Source organism: Muntiacus reevesi, chromosome X (assembly GCF_963930625.1).
Source record: "Muntiacus reevesi chromosome X, mMunRee1.1, whole genome shotgun sequence".
NCBI classification, from domain to species: Eukaryota; Metazoa; Chordata; class Mammalia; order Artiodactyla; family Cervidae; genus Muntiacus; species Muntiacus reevesi.
Window position 1 is genome coordinate 11,360,017 of NC_089271.1, and position 17,055 is coordinate 11,377,071.

The 17,055-nt window shown below is 45.3% G+C and overlaps 2 non-coding genes across 2 annotated transcripts; both read left to right on the forward strand.

Moving 5' to 3' along the window:
• Positions 1–567: 567 nt before the first annotated feature.
• On the forward strand, positions 568–675 carry LOC136154904 (U6 spliceosomal RNA). Its single transcript, XR_010660606.1, has one exon. It is a non-coding gene; the product is annotated as a U6 spliceosomal RNA (small nuclear RNA).
• An 11,713-nt stretch (positions 676–12,388) lies between these two features.
• LOC136154908 (U6 spliceosomal RNA) lies at positions 12,389–12,496 on the forward strand. The gene has a single exon (XR_010660610.1). It is a non-coding gene; the product is annotated as a U6 spliceosomal RNA (small nuclear RNA).
• Positions 12,497–17,055: the final 4,559 nt, after the last annotated feature.

Genomic DNA, 17,055 nt, shown 5'->3' on the forward strand with positions numbered 1-17,055 from the left:
CTCACAGCACACTTCAGAGTGTGCGCTCTACCAAGCGCAGAGGCAAGGCTCTCTGAGAACCACGTTACATGTTCACGAGCTTTCTCTGAGGTTCTCGGGCGGCATCTAAGGGGTGGTGTGCCCACCCTGAAGGCTGTGCAGGCTGGAGGGATGATGATGTGTTTATGCACATAAACCTACATAACAAAAATCATTTAAACGGTAAAGGGAGCATGGAAACACACTAAGTCTTTAAAGCCTACTTTAGGTGCATGGAGTCAATATTACACAAGAACAAACAATATCCATCTATTTTGCGATTACAGCAGTTGATGGCAAGTAAGTCAAACCCTCAGCTGGCCTTGCCAGTCTCAGGAGGCTGTGCGCTGCTACCGTGTGCGTGTCCCAGTGGCAGAACCTCCTATGAGCAGAAGTGCTAACTTACACAGAGTGACAAGACTCAATGTGTCATATCCGAAAATTTAAAAAGCTTTTCGGTTAGGAGATAAAGCAGGTGTTTGTACTACATTCTGCTTTCAGATGCCCGTTATAACCAAGATGGTTTTGCACAATCAAAATAATGTTACAGTGCTAGAAGCTTCAATAGCACATCTGCTAAAACTCGAATGATACAGAGATTATCATGGCCCCTGCGCAAGGATGACACACAAATTCATCGAAGCGTTCCATACTTTTTAAAATTTTGAGCATTAAAAAATAATATTATGAATAGGACTCACAGAATATTTTTAAAGTTTATTGAAAGAAAACTTAAGATTATATCCAACTTGCAATTTTTTATTTGCCTTCTTGACTGCCTTAAGTATTAAAAAATAGGACTCTGCATGTGCATTATTTGGTAGGTTGTTCTTTCTGGTAGATTTCCCCACCATTTTAAAGTAAAGATACGATCTTTCAACCCTCAAATTATGTGCATTGAATTTTAACAAATTATTTTTGAGTTTCACAAGATATGTGGTAGACACTTTGATCTAGTTAATGCAATCAACTAGTTTCATTAGGAGAAGACAGACTATTTTAATGAATGATTAGTTCATGAAAGTGTCCAACTATGTTGATGAAGAAGAAAATAAAATTACAAAATGCATGTTACAGTGCCCCGAAAGATGCTTGGAAGACTAGTAAGTCATGGCAGATGCAGACGACACACCTTTATGGCAGAAAGCGGAGAACAGAAGAACCTCTTCATAAAAGTGCCAGAGGAGAGTGAAAAAGTTGGCTTAAAACTCAACATTCAAAAAAGGAAGATCATGGCCTCAGGTCCCATCACTTCATGGCAAATAGATGGGGAAATGATGGAAACAGTGACAGAGTTTACTGTCTTGGGCTCTAAAATCCCTGAGGATGGTGACTTCAGCCATGAAATTAAAAGACGCTTGCTCCTTGGAAGAAAAGCTATGACCAATCAAGACAGCAAATTAAAAAGCAGAGATGTTACTTTGCCGAGAAAGGTCCGTCCAATCAAAGCTATGGTTTCTCCAGGACTCATGTATGGATGTGAGAGTTGCGCTGTAAAGAAAGCTGAGGGCCGAGGAATTGAAGCTGTTGGACTGTGATCTTGGAGAGGACGCTTGAGAGCCCCTTGGATGGCAAGGAGATCCAACCAGTCCATCCTACATGAAATCAGCCCTTAATATTCCTTGGAAAAACTGATGCTGTCACTGAAATCCCCATACCTTGGCCACCTGATGCAAAGAACTGACTTACTGGAAAAGACCCTGGTGCTAGGAAGGACTAAAGATTGGAGAATAAAGGGAAAAAAATGAGATGTCTAGACAGCACCATGGATTCGAAAATAATGAGGATGAGTAAGTTTAGAGAATGGGTGATAAGAAAACACAAAGTTTGGAGAGTGGGTGATAAGAAAACCCGAAGTGCCGCAGTCTGTGGGGGTTACAGAATAGTAGTCAACTGAGTACACCAGTGCTGAATGCAGTAAACAGACACTCAGAAGTTTCTAAATATAACAGCCCCAGATAAACAACACTGCCTCAACAGTTTCATTCCGCAAGATCTGTTTTTGTATACAATGATATTGGCCTTGTGCAGATCACAAAGCCTCCAAAAATTTGGGCGTGTTACTGCTAGTGGCTTAGCGCCAACTTACCTAAACAGCGCAAGACGAAAGACCCACCTTGGAAATGAGCACTCCTAACACACTGAGGGTGACTCGAGTCAAGGATAAGTCCGGGTCAAGAGTTTGCAGCAGATCTTTTCACTTAAGTGCATGAAGGTTCATCCATCAAAATACTATTAAAAGAAATCTACAATGAATTCAAATAGCAAATTGAATCTATATTGCGTGCAGTGCATGCTGGTTATGCAAATATTCGCTGAGTCCCCGCCCCCGAGATTCACGCCTTTCCCCGCCCCACCGCCTGGGAAGCCAGCTTCCATTCCCTTGTTCCCAGGCCCCTGACTCCATGTTCTCGTCCGCCACACTCTGGGTCTGATTTCTTTTGAATAAGGATTTTGTTGACAGCTTAAGATAATGATACATGGGCGCTGCCTTTGACACAGAGAAGGTTCACTATAATGTCAAATGAATTCGAGTGCCGAACCTCCTCAGTCGTGCCCAGACTATTTGCAACCCCATGGCCTGTAGCCCTCCAGGCTGCTCTGGTCATGGAATTCTCCAAGCAAGAATACTGCAGGGGGTAGGCATTCCCTTCTCCAGGAGAAGCTTCCCCAGGACTGAATCTGGGTCTCCTGTTTGTAAGCAGACTGTTTACTGTCTAAGCCAGCAGGGTGATTCTAATCACGATTTAAAAAAAAAAAAAAAAAGTGACCGCCAAAATAGGAGAACTGAATCATTGGGAAAGTCCCCAATGCTGGGAAAGATGGAAGGCTTGAGGAGAAGGGGACAACAGAGAATGAGATGGTTGGATGGCATCACTGCCTTGATATACATGAGTTTGAGCAAGTTCCAGGAGTTGGTGATGAACAGGGACCCTGGCGTGCTGCAGCCCATGGGATCCCAAAGAGTCTGACAGGACTCAGGGACTGGACTGAACTGAAGACGGCATGGCTCATACTTTCACTGAGTTAGACAAGGCTGTGGGCCATGTGATCAGTTTGACAAGTTTACTGTGACACTGGTTTTCATTCTGTCTGCCCTCTGACAGATAAGGATAAGAGGCTTATGGAAGCTGCCTGCTGGGAGAGACTGACTGTGGGGAAACTGGGTCTTGTTCTGATGGGTGGGACCATGCTGAGCAAATGCTTAATCCAGTTTTCTGTTGATGGGCAGGGCTGTCTTCCCTCCCTGTTGTTTGACCCGAGACCAAACTAACGTGGAGGTAATGAAGATAATGGCCACCTCCTTCCAAAGGTCCCAGGCAGGCACTGCTACACTCAGTGCCCCCGACCCTGCAGCAGTACACTGCCGACCCACGCCTCTGCCAGGGACTCCTGGACACTCACGGGCAAGTCTGGGTCAGTCCCTTGTCGGGGGGCGGGGTGTCCCTGCTCCTTTCTCCCGGGCCCTGGGGCACACCAGGTTTTGTTTGTGCCCTCCAAGAGTCTGTTTCCCCAGGCCTGTGTAAGTTCTGTAATCAAATCCCACTGGCCTCACAGTCAGATTCCTTGGGGGTTCTCAGGTCCTTGCCAGATCCCCAGGTTGGTAAATCTCTTGTGTGTGCTAGAACTTTCAAAGCAGTGCAAGAATTTCTTTGGTATGATTGTTCTGCAGTTTGTGGGTCGTCTGCTCGGGGGCTCTATGGTGGGGTTAATGGTGACCTCCTCCAAGAGGGCTTATGCCACAGGGTGTGCATGAGGAGGGCTCCTGCACCCAGAGCCCCTGCCCCTGAGGCAGACCACGCTGGCCCACCATCTGTCCACAGGAGATGCTCAAACACAGTTCTGGCTCAGTCTCTGTGGGGTCTCTGAGCCCTGGTGTGCACAAGGTCTTCTTTGAGCCCTCCAGGCATCACTGGCAGGTATGGGCTTTGATTCTAAACAAAATTTCGACCCTCCTACCATCTTGCTGGGGATTCTCCTTTGCCCCTGGACGTCGGGTGTCTATTGTGGTGGGACCCAACATTCTCCTGTTGATGGTTGTTCAGCCCCGAGCTGTAATTTTGGACTTCTCCCAGGAGAAGATGAGGGCACGACCTTCTCCTCCTCCATCTTGTATGGGAATCTTTGGTCAGATTCTCATAACACTTGAATGGGGATTTCCAAGAGATATTTTGGTGCTGGGAAAGATTGAAAGCAGGTGGAGAAAGGGACCACATGGCACAAAGCAATTAGCTGGCCTCACCTGCTGAATGGACATGAGTTTGAGCAAGCACGGGTATTGGTGAGAGATAGGAAGGCTGATTGGATAAGCACAGCAAATGAACTGCACAATTTTCACGACCCAGTGATGGAAGCGGGCCCTCCTATATTGGCATTCACCTTTTCTTTTTATAAATAGTGATTAGAGTCACGCTGATGGCTCAGACAGTACAGAGTCCGTTCACAAAGAGGGAGACCCAGGTTCGATCCTGGGGAAGCTTCTCCTGGAGACGGGAATGTCTACTCACTGCAAAATTCTTCCCTGGAGAATTCCATGGACCGAGGAGCCTGGACGGCTATACTCCATGGGGTCGCAGATAGTCTGGGCACGACAGAGGAGGTTCGGCACTCTATTTCATTCGACATTATAGTGAATCTTCTCTGTGTCAAAGGCAGCGCCCATATATGATTATCTTAAGCTGTCAACAAAATCCTTATTGAAAAGAAATCAGACTCAAGTGTCAAGGGGGAGAAAACATGGAGTCAGGGTCCTGGGAACAAGGGAATGGAAGCTGGCTTCCCGGGAGCTGGGGCGGGGAAAGGGGAGACTCTCGTGGGTGGGGACTCAGCGAAAATTTGCATAACCAGCATGCACTGCGTGCAGTACAGTTGCAATTTCAATTTACCATAGATTTCTTTTAAATGTAGTATTTTGAAGAATGAGCCTTCATTCCCTTAAGAGAAAAGACCTGCTGCAAACTCTTGACCCGGACTTACCCTTGACGCTCCTCACCCTAAGTGTGATAGAAGTGTTCATGCTCTAGCCGCAGTTTTTGCCTTTTGCTTAACATTCACATGGTTAGGTCCGAGGAGAAACATACTCTGTGTTACCCTCAATTTTTGGAGGTCTTGTGAGCTAAACAAGACCAACATCATTGTATGCAAAAGCAGACTTTCTGAAATGAGTGTTTGGAAGCAGGCTGTTTCTTTGGGGCTCTTCTGTTTAAGAGCTTTCTGTGTGGTTATTGGTTGAAATCCTGAGGCTAGGCTTTCTTCTGCTCAGTTGACTTTCCCAGACGTTTCCAACTGTCTTGTAACCCCGTAGAGTATAGCGCCTCAGGTTTCCCTGTCTATCACCCATTATAGGAACTTAATACTCATGCCCTTTGAATCAATGGTGCTGTCTAACCATCTCATTTTCTGTCGTCTCCTTTCATGTCCCACTTTTAGTCCTTCTCAGCCTCAGGGTCGTTTCCAGTAAGTCAGTGCTTTGCATCAGGTGGCCAAAGTATGGGAGTTTCAATATCTGCATCAGTTCTTCCAAGGAATATTCAGAACTGATTTTGGGCAGTAAGGGTCTCATAATTGTGAATGGGCTTTCCAGGAGATTTTGCTGGTGCCAGGAAAGTCCAAAGTCGGGAGGAGAAAGGGATGACTTTGGGGAAAACCATTAGATAGCATCACGACTCGGTGAACGTGAGTTTGCGCATGCCCCGGGAGTTAGTGACAGATAGGAAAGCCAGTCGGATAGACTGAGCAAATGAACTGGACAATTTTCACGACCCACGGGTGGAAACTGGCCTTCCTATTTTGGCAGTAAGGTTTTTCTTGTTGTTTTTGTTTTTCAACAGTGATTAGAGTCACCCTGATGGCTTAGACAGTAAAGAGTTCGTTCACAAGCGGGAGACCCAGGTTCGATCCTGGGGAAGCTTCTCCTGGAGAAGGGAATGGCTACCCACTGCAGTAGTCTTGCCTGGAGGTCCATGGACCGAGGAGCCTGGAAGGCTATACTCCATGGGGTCGCAGATAGTCTGGGCACGACTGAGGCGGTTCGGTACTCTATTTCATGGGACATTATAGTGAACCTTCTCTGTGTCAAAGGCAGCGCCCATGTATCATTATCTTAAGCTGTCAACAAAATCCTTATTGAGAAGAAATCAGACTCAGAGTGTCGAGGAGGAGAAACCATAGAGTCAGGGGCCTGGGAACGAGGGACTGGGAAGCTGGCTTCCCGGGAGCTGGGGCAGGGAAAGGCGTGAATCTTGGGGGCGGGGACTCCGCGAGTATTTGCATAACCACCATGCACTGCGTGTGATATAGTTTCAATTGACTATTTCAATTGTCCTAGATTTCTTTTAAACGTAGTATTTCGATGAGTGAGCCTTCACCCACTTAAGAGAAAAGACCTGCTGCAAACTCTTGACCTGAACTCACACCTGACGCCCCTCAGCCTCACTGCGTTATGGGTGCGTGTGCCTTCATCCATATGAGCGCAGGCACACTGCACTATTCTTATGCTTATTCGTGCTCGTGCTCAAGCTGAGTCTTTTGTCTTGTACTTAAGATTCGGTTAGTTTGGCCTGAGGAGGAATGTAAGCCCAGGTACACAATTTTTGGAGGCCTTGTGCGATAAACAAGCCTAACATCCTTCTATGCAAAAACAGACCTTGTGAAGTGAAAGTTTGGAGGCAGGATTTTTTTTTTTTTTTACCCCCTGGGGTTGTTATACTTGCGAGCTATCTGTGTGTTTATCGTGTGAAATTCTGAACTTAGGCTTTGGTCTGCTCAGTTGACTCTCTCAGTCGTGTCCAACTGTTTTGTAACCCCGTGGACTGCGGCACTTCAGGTTTCCTTGTGTATCACCCATTCTCGGAGCTTGCTCAATACTCATGCCCTTTGAATCAATGGTGCTATCTAACCATCTCATTTTCTGTCATCTCCTTTCTCCTCCCACCTTTAGTCCTTCCCAGCATCAGGGTCTTTTCCAGTAAGTCATTTCTTTGCGCCAGGTGGCCAAAGCATTGGAATTTCTGTGTCAGCACCAGTTTTTCCAAGAAATAATCAGGTCTGATTTCCTTTAGGATGGACTGGTTGGATCTGCTTGCAGTCCAAGGGACTCTCAAGCGTCCTCTCCAAGATCACAGTCCAACAGGTTCAATGCTTCGGCCTTCAGCTTTCTTTACGGTGCAACTCTCAGATCCATACATGAGTACTGGAGAAGCCATAGCTTTGACTGGGCGGATCTTTCTCGGCAAAGTAACATCTCTGCTTTTTAATGCGCTGTCTTGGCTGGTCATAGCTTTTCTTCCAAGGAGCAAGCGTCTTTTAATTTCATGGCTGAAGTCACCATCCACAGCGATTTCAAAGCCCATGAAAATAAAGTCTGTCACTGTTTCCATTGTTTCCCCATCTATTTGCCATGAAGTGATGGGACTAGATGCCATGATCTTTGTTTCCTGAATCTTGAGTTTTAAGCCAACTTTTTCACTCTTCTCTTTCACTTTCATCAAGAGGCTCTTTAGTTCTTTTTTGCTTTCTGCCATGAGGGTGGTGTCATCTGCATTTCTGAGGTTTTTGATGTTTCTCCCAGCAATGTTAATTTCACCTTGTGCCTCGTGCCACATGGGGTTTCGCATGCTGTACTCTGCATATAAGTTAAATAAGCAGGGTGACCATATGCAGCCTTGATGTACTCCTTTCCCAATTTTGAACCAGTTTTTCAATGTCAAGTTGTAACTGTTGCTTCTTGATCTGCATACAGATGTCTCACGGGGCAAGTTAGATTTATCAGTCAGTAAGATTGCTTGGTCTTTGCTCAGTAAGGTTCTCATAGCTGTGAATGGATTTTCCAGGAGATTTTTTCTGGTGCCGGGAAAGATTGAAGACAGGCGGAGAAAGGGACAACACTGGAGAAAATGATTAGATAGCATCACCGAGGTGAACACGCATTTGAGCAAGCCCTGGGAGTTAGTGACGGATAGAAAAGCCAGTCAGACAGAACCGAGCAAATGTCCTGGACAATTTTCATGACCCAGGGATGGAACTGAGCCCTCCTATTTTGGCACACAGCTTTTTTTTTTTTTTTTTTTTTAATCAGTGGTTAGAGTCACCCTGATGGCTTAGATAGGAAAGCGTCCGCTTACAAAGTGGAAGACCCAGATTGAATCCTGGGGAATAATCTCCTGGCGAAGGGAATGGCTACCCACTGCAGTTGTTGCATGGAGAATTCCATGGACAGAGAGGATCCTGTCGGGCTACAGTCCATGAGATTGCAAAGAGTCTGACAGGACTGAAAGAATAACACTATTGAGTTGCTAACAACAACCAAGAGCCTGAGGCAGAAAGTTATCAGGAGTAGTAAGCTCAATGATGCTCCCAGCAATCTGTCTGGTTAAGAGATCAACTTGCAGGATTCTGTTGGCCTTACAGCCAGGATCAGGGAATTGGAACGCTCAGAATTCATAGCTGGACACAGGGCTATTTAGAGGTTTGGCCTGTAGTATTACTCCTTAGGGAACAGGCTTCAGATGGCTAGGTTCTCATACCCTGTAAATGCAAGGTTGAGGAGACTCGCACATTGTAAGCAATGCACACGTCTAAAGTATTATTAATTTTACCACTGTTAGCCCATTACTCGGAGAAGGCAATGGCACCCCACCCCAGTAGTCTTGCCTGGAGAATCCCATGGTTGGAGGAGCCTGGTAGTCCACAGTCCATGGGGTCGCTGAGAGTCAGACATGACTGTGCGACTTCACTTGCACTTTTCACTGTCATGCGTTAGAGAAGGAAATGGCAACCCACTCCAGTATTCTTGCCTGGAGAACCTGAGGGACAGAGGAGCCTGTTGGGCTGCCGTCTATGGGGTCGCATAGAGTCGGACACGACTGACGTGACTTAGCAGCAGCAGCAGCCCATTACTGACACCCATCTTACTGGATAACACGTTGCTAATTTCACCAATGAAACTCCATTTCTAACCTTCATTTCACTACTTAGCAAAGTCTCTGCTGTTGACTGAGCTGTGACTAACAGAAACATTTGCAGTAGCTAGACCCTGTGATACAGACTCCCGGATTTATATAGCCAACTACCTCTGGTGTGTGACATCCTGAGTGTGCTCATTGCTAGCTCTTAGTTTTACACAACACAGACACACACACACAAGCTGCCACTACTACACTGTCTTTGCTGGCAGTGAAATAACAGAAATCGTCATACCCTATAATATGATCAAAGGTACTGACAAATCTCAAGAAGCACTGTATCTCATCAGAAGAGTGGAAACCTAGCAAAGGGGGAGTCGGTGAGGCCAGGTTGGCAACGCCCATTCAAGCCCATTCACTGGGAAAGAGAGAATCTCGGTCAAAAAATGAGAAGCTCAAAAACAAAGGCTCCATTTCCAAGGCCATCCCTCGTGTGAGGAGAGAAGCCCCAACATTGAAATCTAGTGCCTCTTAACAGGGAGAACTCTCTTGATTTCTTGCTCACCAAACAAACTTCCCATTAGCATGCGTCTCCGTGTGCGACTCTAACTCCAGAGAGAGACAGTATGGCGTTGTGTGTAGTCGACTGAGGAAAGAAACGCAAACCTAACTGTGGCATCTCAGTCCCCAACCAGGGACAAAACCCCAGCCCTGTCAGTGAAAGTACAGAATCCTAACCATTACCCGTCCAGAGAACTCCCCCAAATTATGTTTCATTTGGCAAACTCACAGAGGTCTCGAGCCCGGGATGCAGTCTCTTAGTTCTCAGAGAGTGTTCCAAAAAGGTAAGGGGGCAGGGGAGTTACCTGGTGGACCAGTGGTTGGGACTTTGTGCTTCCACTGCAGGGGGCACAGGTTCAATCCCTGGTTGGAGAACTAAGGGATCTAAGGGAACTAAGATCCTGTAAGCCACCCAGTGGGGCAAAAAAGAGGTCAGGGAGGAGCCAGAATATACAGGAAGTTCTTTGCTGAGAAAAAAATACGTAGTCAACCATCAGAACATCAAAAGATTACTGCTAATCACAAAAACACTCATCTCAAGTTAGTGATTTTAGTATGGGAAGATGCAAGAGTCTGGGCCCATTGAAGTCATTCCTATGATATACACTTTAATTATCTAGGGGCAGTATCCTATTTTTCTCCATCCTGAATCCACTCAGGGCCCACCCTCAGGGCGACAGCGGTGGCTGGTAGCTTCATGGTCTCAACATCCCTTGTTTACTGAAATGGCAGGCAGCATTCTCTGTCCACAGTGTACGTTTCTGGTTTTGGATCTTTACTACGAAATCCAGTGTAGCTTAATGAATTTTTACATGAGAAACACCCTTGTAGCCACCATGCAGGTCAAGAACTCGAGCTCGCCAGCCCCTCCCAATGCCCGTCTCAGGCCCAGTCCCAGGGGACACGCCCTTCTTGCACAGTAATCCCTTCCTTTTGTTTCTTTATCATTTTATTACACAGGGTCTCTCCCTAGTTGTCGTCATTTGGTCTAGCACCTTTTAAAACACTTGGTGTGTCTTTTGAGTCCTTGAATCCAGATCCCTTCTGTCCCATTCTTATAATTTGTCTGTTGAAAACTTCCGGCCGTTCGACCCACACCATTTTTCAGGGTCTGGGCTTTGCTGTGCCCTCTTCTTGGGTGATGCAACCCTGGCCTTGTTTCCTTTATTCCCTTCTGCTGTCACCTGGATCCAGGGAGCTGAATGGGCTCAAGTTCAAATTCTTTGGCTAGTCTGTAGGGTATGGTGTGACCTTTCCTCGAGAGGCATATCCTGTCTCATTGTCCCTTAAGTTATTTTTATTAGAAAAATGAACGTTGTCTGTTTTCAGGTGCAAAATACTGACCTAGGACATCCCCAAGCCCCTGAGGAGGCCAGTTGTGCTTAGCAACTCCCCCAGAGGAAACCCAGAAGACATGGCGGAGGGAGACTTCTTATAGCACAAATTGTTTCCATGTCTCGGCTATTGTAAGTAGTGTTGCTATGAGCTAGCATGCATCTTTTAGAATTATGCTTTTGTCCAGATACATGGCCAGGAGTGGGATTGCTGGATCACATGGCAACTCTATTTTTAGTTTTTTGAGGAATCGTTTGAAATTTCATGCGTGGGTTCCCGAGGCCTTTTGTGCCCAGCCTCAGAGGTCTGATGCCTTAGGAGCACAGGCACACATGCTTGTTGGGGCCTGGAGCTTTCTCTGAAGACAAGCCCTAGACTCTGCCCATTTCCCTGCTGTGTCCTTGCCACCAACAGGCTGAAGTGGGATTTCTGCTTTAAACCATGACCTTGGATCCCAATCTTGGCAGGACGTTTAAGAATATAAGGTGACTGAGGAATCTGAGCACTTTGGGGGATCCCCATTATTGACCAGAGTGTGTGGGGGTAATTCTTTGGAGAAAAGTTAATAAGCTCACACCGAGGCTTCTCCAGAGGCTTAGTGGTAAAGAATTTGCTCGGAACACAGGAGAGGCAGGAGACCCGGATTTGATCTCTGGGTCGGGAAGCTCCCCTGGAGGAGGGCAGGGAAACCCACTCCAGTGTTCGTTCCTGGGAAATTCCATGGGCAGAGAGCCTGGTGTTCTACAGTCCGTGGGTGTCAGAGTCGGACACGACCGAGCGAGCACGCAGGAGTTGACGGCGCTGCACAAATCCACTGATGTGCTCAGGGCAACAGAACTTTCTGGTGCTGTTTCTTCTTCCTGTAGCATCCTCAGCTAACACTGACTTTCTAGTTGCGGGTGCCTCCAGTTGTCACCTGTTGCCCACTCCCCTTTCCACAGGTCCAAATTAAGAGGGACCAAGTTCCCAGGGGGACAATGAATAATCCTGCTAAATCAGATATTTCTCACAGCACACTTCAGAGTGTGCGCTCTACCAAGCGCAGAGGCAAGGCTCTCTGAGAACCACGTTACATGTTCACGAGCTTTCTCTGAGGTTCTCGGGCGGCATCTAAGGGGTGGTGTGCCCACCCTGAAGGCTGTGCAGGCTGGAGGGATGATGATGTGTTTATGCACATAAACCTACGTAACAAAAATCATTTAAACGGTAAAGGGAGCATGGAAACACACTAAGTCTTTAAAGCCTACTTTAGGTGCATGGAGTCAATATTACACAAGAACAAACAATATCCATCTATTTTGCGATTACAGCAGTTGATGGCAAGTAAGTCAAACCCTCAGCTGGCCTTGCCAGTCTCAGGAGGCTGTGCGCTGCTACCGTGTGCGTGTCCCAGTGGCAGAACCTCCTATGAGCAGAAGTGCTAACTTACACAGAGTGACAAGACTCAATGTGTCATATCCGAAAATTTAAAAAGCTTTTCGTTTCGGAGATAAAGCAGGTGTTTGTACTCATTGTGCTTTCAGGTGCCCGTTATAACCAAGATGGTTTTGCACCATTAAAATAATGTTACAGTGCTATAAGCTTCAATAGCACATCTACTGAAACTCGAATGATACAGAGATTATCATGGCCCCTGCGCAAGGATGACACACAAATTCATCGAAGCATTCCACACTTTTTAAAATTTTGAGCATTAAAAAAATAATATTATGAATAGGACTCACAGAATATTTTTAAAGTTTATTGAAAGAAAACTTAAGATTACATCCAACTTGCAATTTTTTATTTGCCTTCTTGACTGCTTTAAGTATTAAAAAATAGGAGTCTGCATATGCTTCTATAGTGTGCATTTTTTGGTAGGTTGTTCTTTCTGGTAGATTTCCCCACCATTTTAAAGTAAAGATACGATCTTTCAACCCTGAAGTTATGTGCATTGAATTTTAACAAATTATTTTTCAGTTTCACAAAATATGTGGTAGACACTTTGATCTAGTTAATGCAATCAACTAGTTTCATTAGGAGAAGACAGACTATTTTAACGAATAATTAGTTCATGAATGTGTCCAACTATTTGATAAGAAGAAAATAAAATTACAAAATGCATGTTACAGTGCCCCGAAAGATGCTTGGAAGACTAGTAAGTCATGGCAGATGACGTGTCTATTCATTAAGCTTTAATTTCATGCAGTTATGCTTTTCTCACAAATCACTTTGGTTATGTGATCTTCACACTGAGGGATTTGTTTAGATCAAGCCGTTTATGATTTCAGTGGTTAAACTACAATATTTTATAGCATTTGCTCAGTGCATGCTGATTTCTTTAAGGTTTCAACGTTACCGTTTTTCCTGAAAACTAAAAAGTCTCTTCTGGTATAGGCGACCCGTCAGCTCCTGTTGTTAGAACTGAAACTGCCCTGAGATAGTCTTGAGTTTTAAGAACACATTTTACCTTCACTGTAGACGTCTCAAATTCCGTAACATGTCGTTCATTATAAAAGATCACCATAACCAAGTCACCATCTTTGTTTTTGGTGGGGGTGGCTTCACTCAGCTTGTAGGATTTTAGTTCCCCCAGCAGGGACTGAACCCGCGCTCTCGGCAATGAAAGCACGGAAGCCTAACCACCAGGGAATTCCCTCCACACTGTCCTTTACGCTAAATCTGCTGTAGGACTTTCCCCTCCTCCAGTCGTGATGATATACACTGACCCATCATGTTCTTTCCTGAAAACCATGATCAGCAATGACTATATTTTTGCAGGCTAAAGCTAAAACTCAGCAAGACTAACCAGAACCTCTAAGAATTAAGCCTGTTCTCAATGAGGCTTTGCGGGGTGGGGTGGAGGGAGGGGTGGCTAATATAGTGCACCCGTGTGTGCTCCGTCGTGTCCCACTCCTTGCGACCCCATATAGGCATTGGATCAATTCATAATAAGGGAGGGTTTTGGTGACTCCGGCTCAAGTGTCCACCTTATAATCACAATAATAGTCATGAAGACCATAATATTCTCTGCCATTACTGCACTCCAGCAATGCAAAAATCCAGATACAGCAAGATGACCACATCCCTGGACAGTTTTCACTCTGTCATGGCGACTTCCCGCAGAGTATAAATGTGCTGTGAGGACTGAGCTAAATCCTATGCCTCTGCCAAATGAGTGTGGCACGTCAATACTATGTTAACGCCGCTGTGCGATTCCTTTCTCAGATTAACAGAAGACATGCTTATGAAATTAAAGCATGGAAACAGACACTACTCAGAATCTAGACAACACACAAATGTAACTGCACAACAGGAACACGGCATGGATTACGGTCCAAATATTGCCATGCTGTTACAAACGGGCTAACCCAGTGAGCTGCTTAGCCTAAAGCAGTGACTCTGCACTCTAGAACCACTTACGAGCTTTAAAAGTGCTGACGCCCAATCCCTACACACAGAGAGAAAAGTTTAATTGGCCCAGGGTGGAGTCCTGGGCATAGGATTTTTAGAAACTCCCCGACTCCTTTGGTGGACCGCCACCATTGTGAAGCCCTGGGCCCTGAACAAAGAGGCCCCAGGGAAAGTCAGACTGCTCTGGGCAAGATCTTCCAGTAGGGGGCGCGCAGCTGATTCCATGTTTCTTAACTTCCATCCGTGTCCCAAGGGTTAACCGATTCTCGGAGAGGCCGTTCTAACATAGATGCTACTCCAATTATTTTCAAAGTGGTGTGTGTTTTTTTTTTAAATTTTCTAAAAGTAACGGGAATCCCCTGACGATCCAGTCGTTGGGACTCCACTGCAGGGGCAGAGGCTCAATCCCTGGCCGGGAACTGCCATCTCGCAAACCATATAGTGTGGCCAAATGATAATAATTATAATGACAACACGATCTACAGTATCTTCGGATTTCAGGTTGGATATGGCAGATTCAATATATCCATATATCTCTACTCTGTCCACAAAACGCCATGAAATGACAGTAAAGGAATAAAAAGAAGAGATATGTTCTTACTGACAAAACAGGAGAGCAGGTAACAGCTTCCAAGTGGGGACAAGGACATTTTAATGCTTCAGAACCCTGGAAAGCTCAGGAATTCTAAGTTATCTCTGACGGTTGAGGACAAATTGATGTCAGAGGGGGCATCTAGCCTGTCTGATACAGTTTAGAACAAAACGAAGAAAGAGCAGTATAAGCATAGTATGAGTTATAGAAGCAAACAGATGAAACCGCTAAGGATTTCAAATGGTTGTTTCGGGGACGTGGGAACTGGGATGGGAAAAAGCAATTCTGGGTTTTGCTCTTCTGAGAGCCCGGTGTCATATGGCCTTTAAAATTAAATTCTGAAGGCAATTATCCTTCAATTAAAAAATAAATTTTAAAAAAGCACAAAAAAACAAAAATATTAAGTATATACAAAATTTAGGTGTTTTTTTTTTTTTCAAAACTGCTTTTGAACACGTTTGGGAGTAAAGGTATGCAAATACTGTAGATATGAATGTAAAATTGTAAAATCTTTCCGGGTGACAGGTGAGTAATATGGATCAAAAATTTCAATGTGTGAAACATTTAGTCCAGCATTTTCACTCTTGAAATTTGTCCTGAGGAACTAATGGGACAACGACTGCTTTGAGTATAAAATAGAAAAATTTGAAACTACCTACCCACCTACTCCAGAATTTTGATTTAAACATCTGATGGCTCCTCCATACAGTCAAATCATATCCAAATACGTTAAATAATGGATTGCACACCTCCTAGACTGTCAAAAATTCTAAAAGTCTGAAAACAAGAGTTAACTGGGAATGTGAAACTGCGAAATGTTGATGTAGAGCTGTTGACTGTACACTGGTACACTGTCTTTGGAGAAAAAGTAAACATTGGCATTACATAAATAAAAAGTTAGATATACACTTTGATTAGCAATTCTCAGAGGGAATCTAAAATGACTCCCATGAACTATACAGTGCATGGAATTCTCCAGCCCAGAATACTGGAGAGTGGGTATCAGTTCTCTTCTCCCGGGGATCTTCCTGATCCCTAGGAGACGAACCTAGGTCTCCTGCATGGAAGGTGGATTCTTTACCAGCTGAGCTACCAGGGAAGCCTGAGACCTTCTATGGATTTTTACAAATATTACATCCTGGAGTGGGAGGGGGGAGAACAGAATGAACACACCTACCGCATAAGTTTACGACCTACCTACATAAGTTTATGAACAAAGAAAATGAACCTATATGAATAATGTGGCTATGAAAGTTGACTATCACTATATCCAGTAGTAATAACTGTGGATTAGGAAAAAAAATTGGGACTCACATGGTACACAATTCACCTGCAATGCAGGAGACCCGGGTTCGATCTCCGGGTCGGGAAGAGTCTGGAGAAGGGAATGGAAACTCACTCCAGTATTCTGGCCTGGACAATTCCAGGGACGGAGGAGCCTGGCAGGTTACAGTCCGTAGGGTGGCTAACAGCCCCACAGGACTGAGTGACTGAGACTACAGAAAACAAAGCAGAGCCCGGAAAACAATTACAGCTACGACAGAAACGTGGGATCACCCAAAAGGAGCTCTCCTTTTCCCAGGTGGCGCTCTCTCTGCAAGCCGCTCAGTCGGGTCCGACCAGAGGCTGCCTGGCTCCTCTGTCCATGGGATTCCCCAGGCAAGAATACTGCAGTGGGTAGCCATTCCCTTCTCCGGGAGGTTCTTCCCCAGGAGCGAACCTCCGGCTCCCACATTGTAAGCAGACCCTTCACTGTCTAAGCCACCACGGTGACTGTAATCACTAATGTTTTAGAAAGCTGTCTACCAATATAGGAGGGGCCGGTTCCATCCCTGGGTCATAAACATTGTCCAGTTCCCTTGCTCAAGTCATCTCTGAACAGTTCTCCCGGGGCTTGTTCAAATGCATGTCCACCGAGACTTTGGGTGCTCTATAATGAGTCGATGTCGTCACTTTCTCCTCCTCTCTTCAATCTTTCCCAGAATCAAAACCCCCAAAAAATCTCGTTCAGGATCATGAAAATCTTACTGACAAAAAATCAAGAACACGATTTGACGTGATAAATACACATCAAACTCTTAACTGTTGCAGGTTTAGAAAAATTGCCCAAAGCCCTCCACTTTTCAAATTCTATTCTTCCTCACAGCAATATTGGCCTTGTTCATCTCACAAGGCCTCCAAAAATTATTGGAAGCTTCCCTTATCCCTACTTGGGCCTACCTAATTGAATCCTCAGTGAGACAAAGCCTGAGT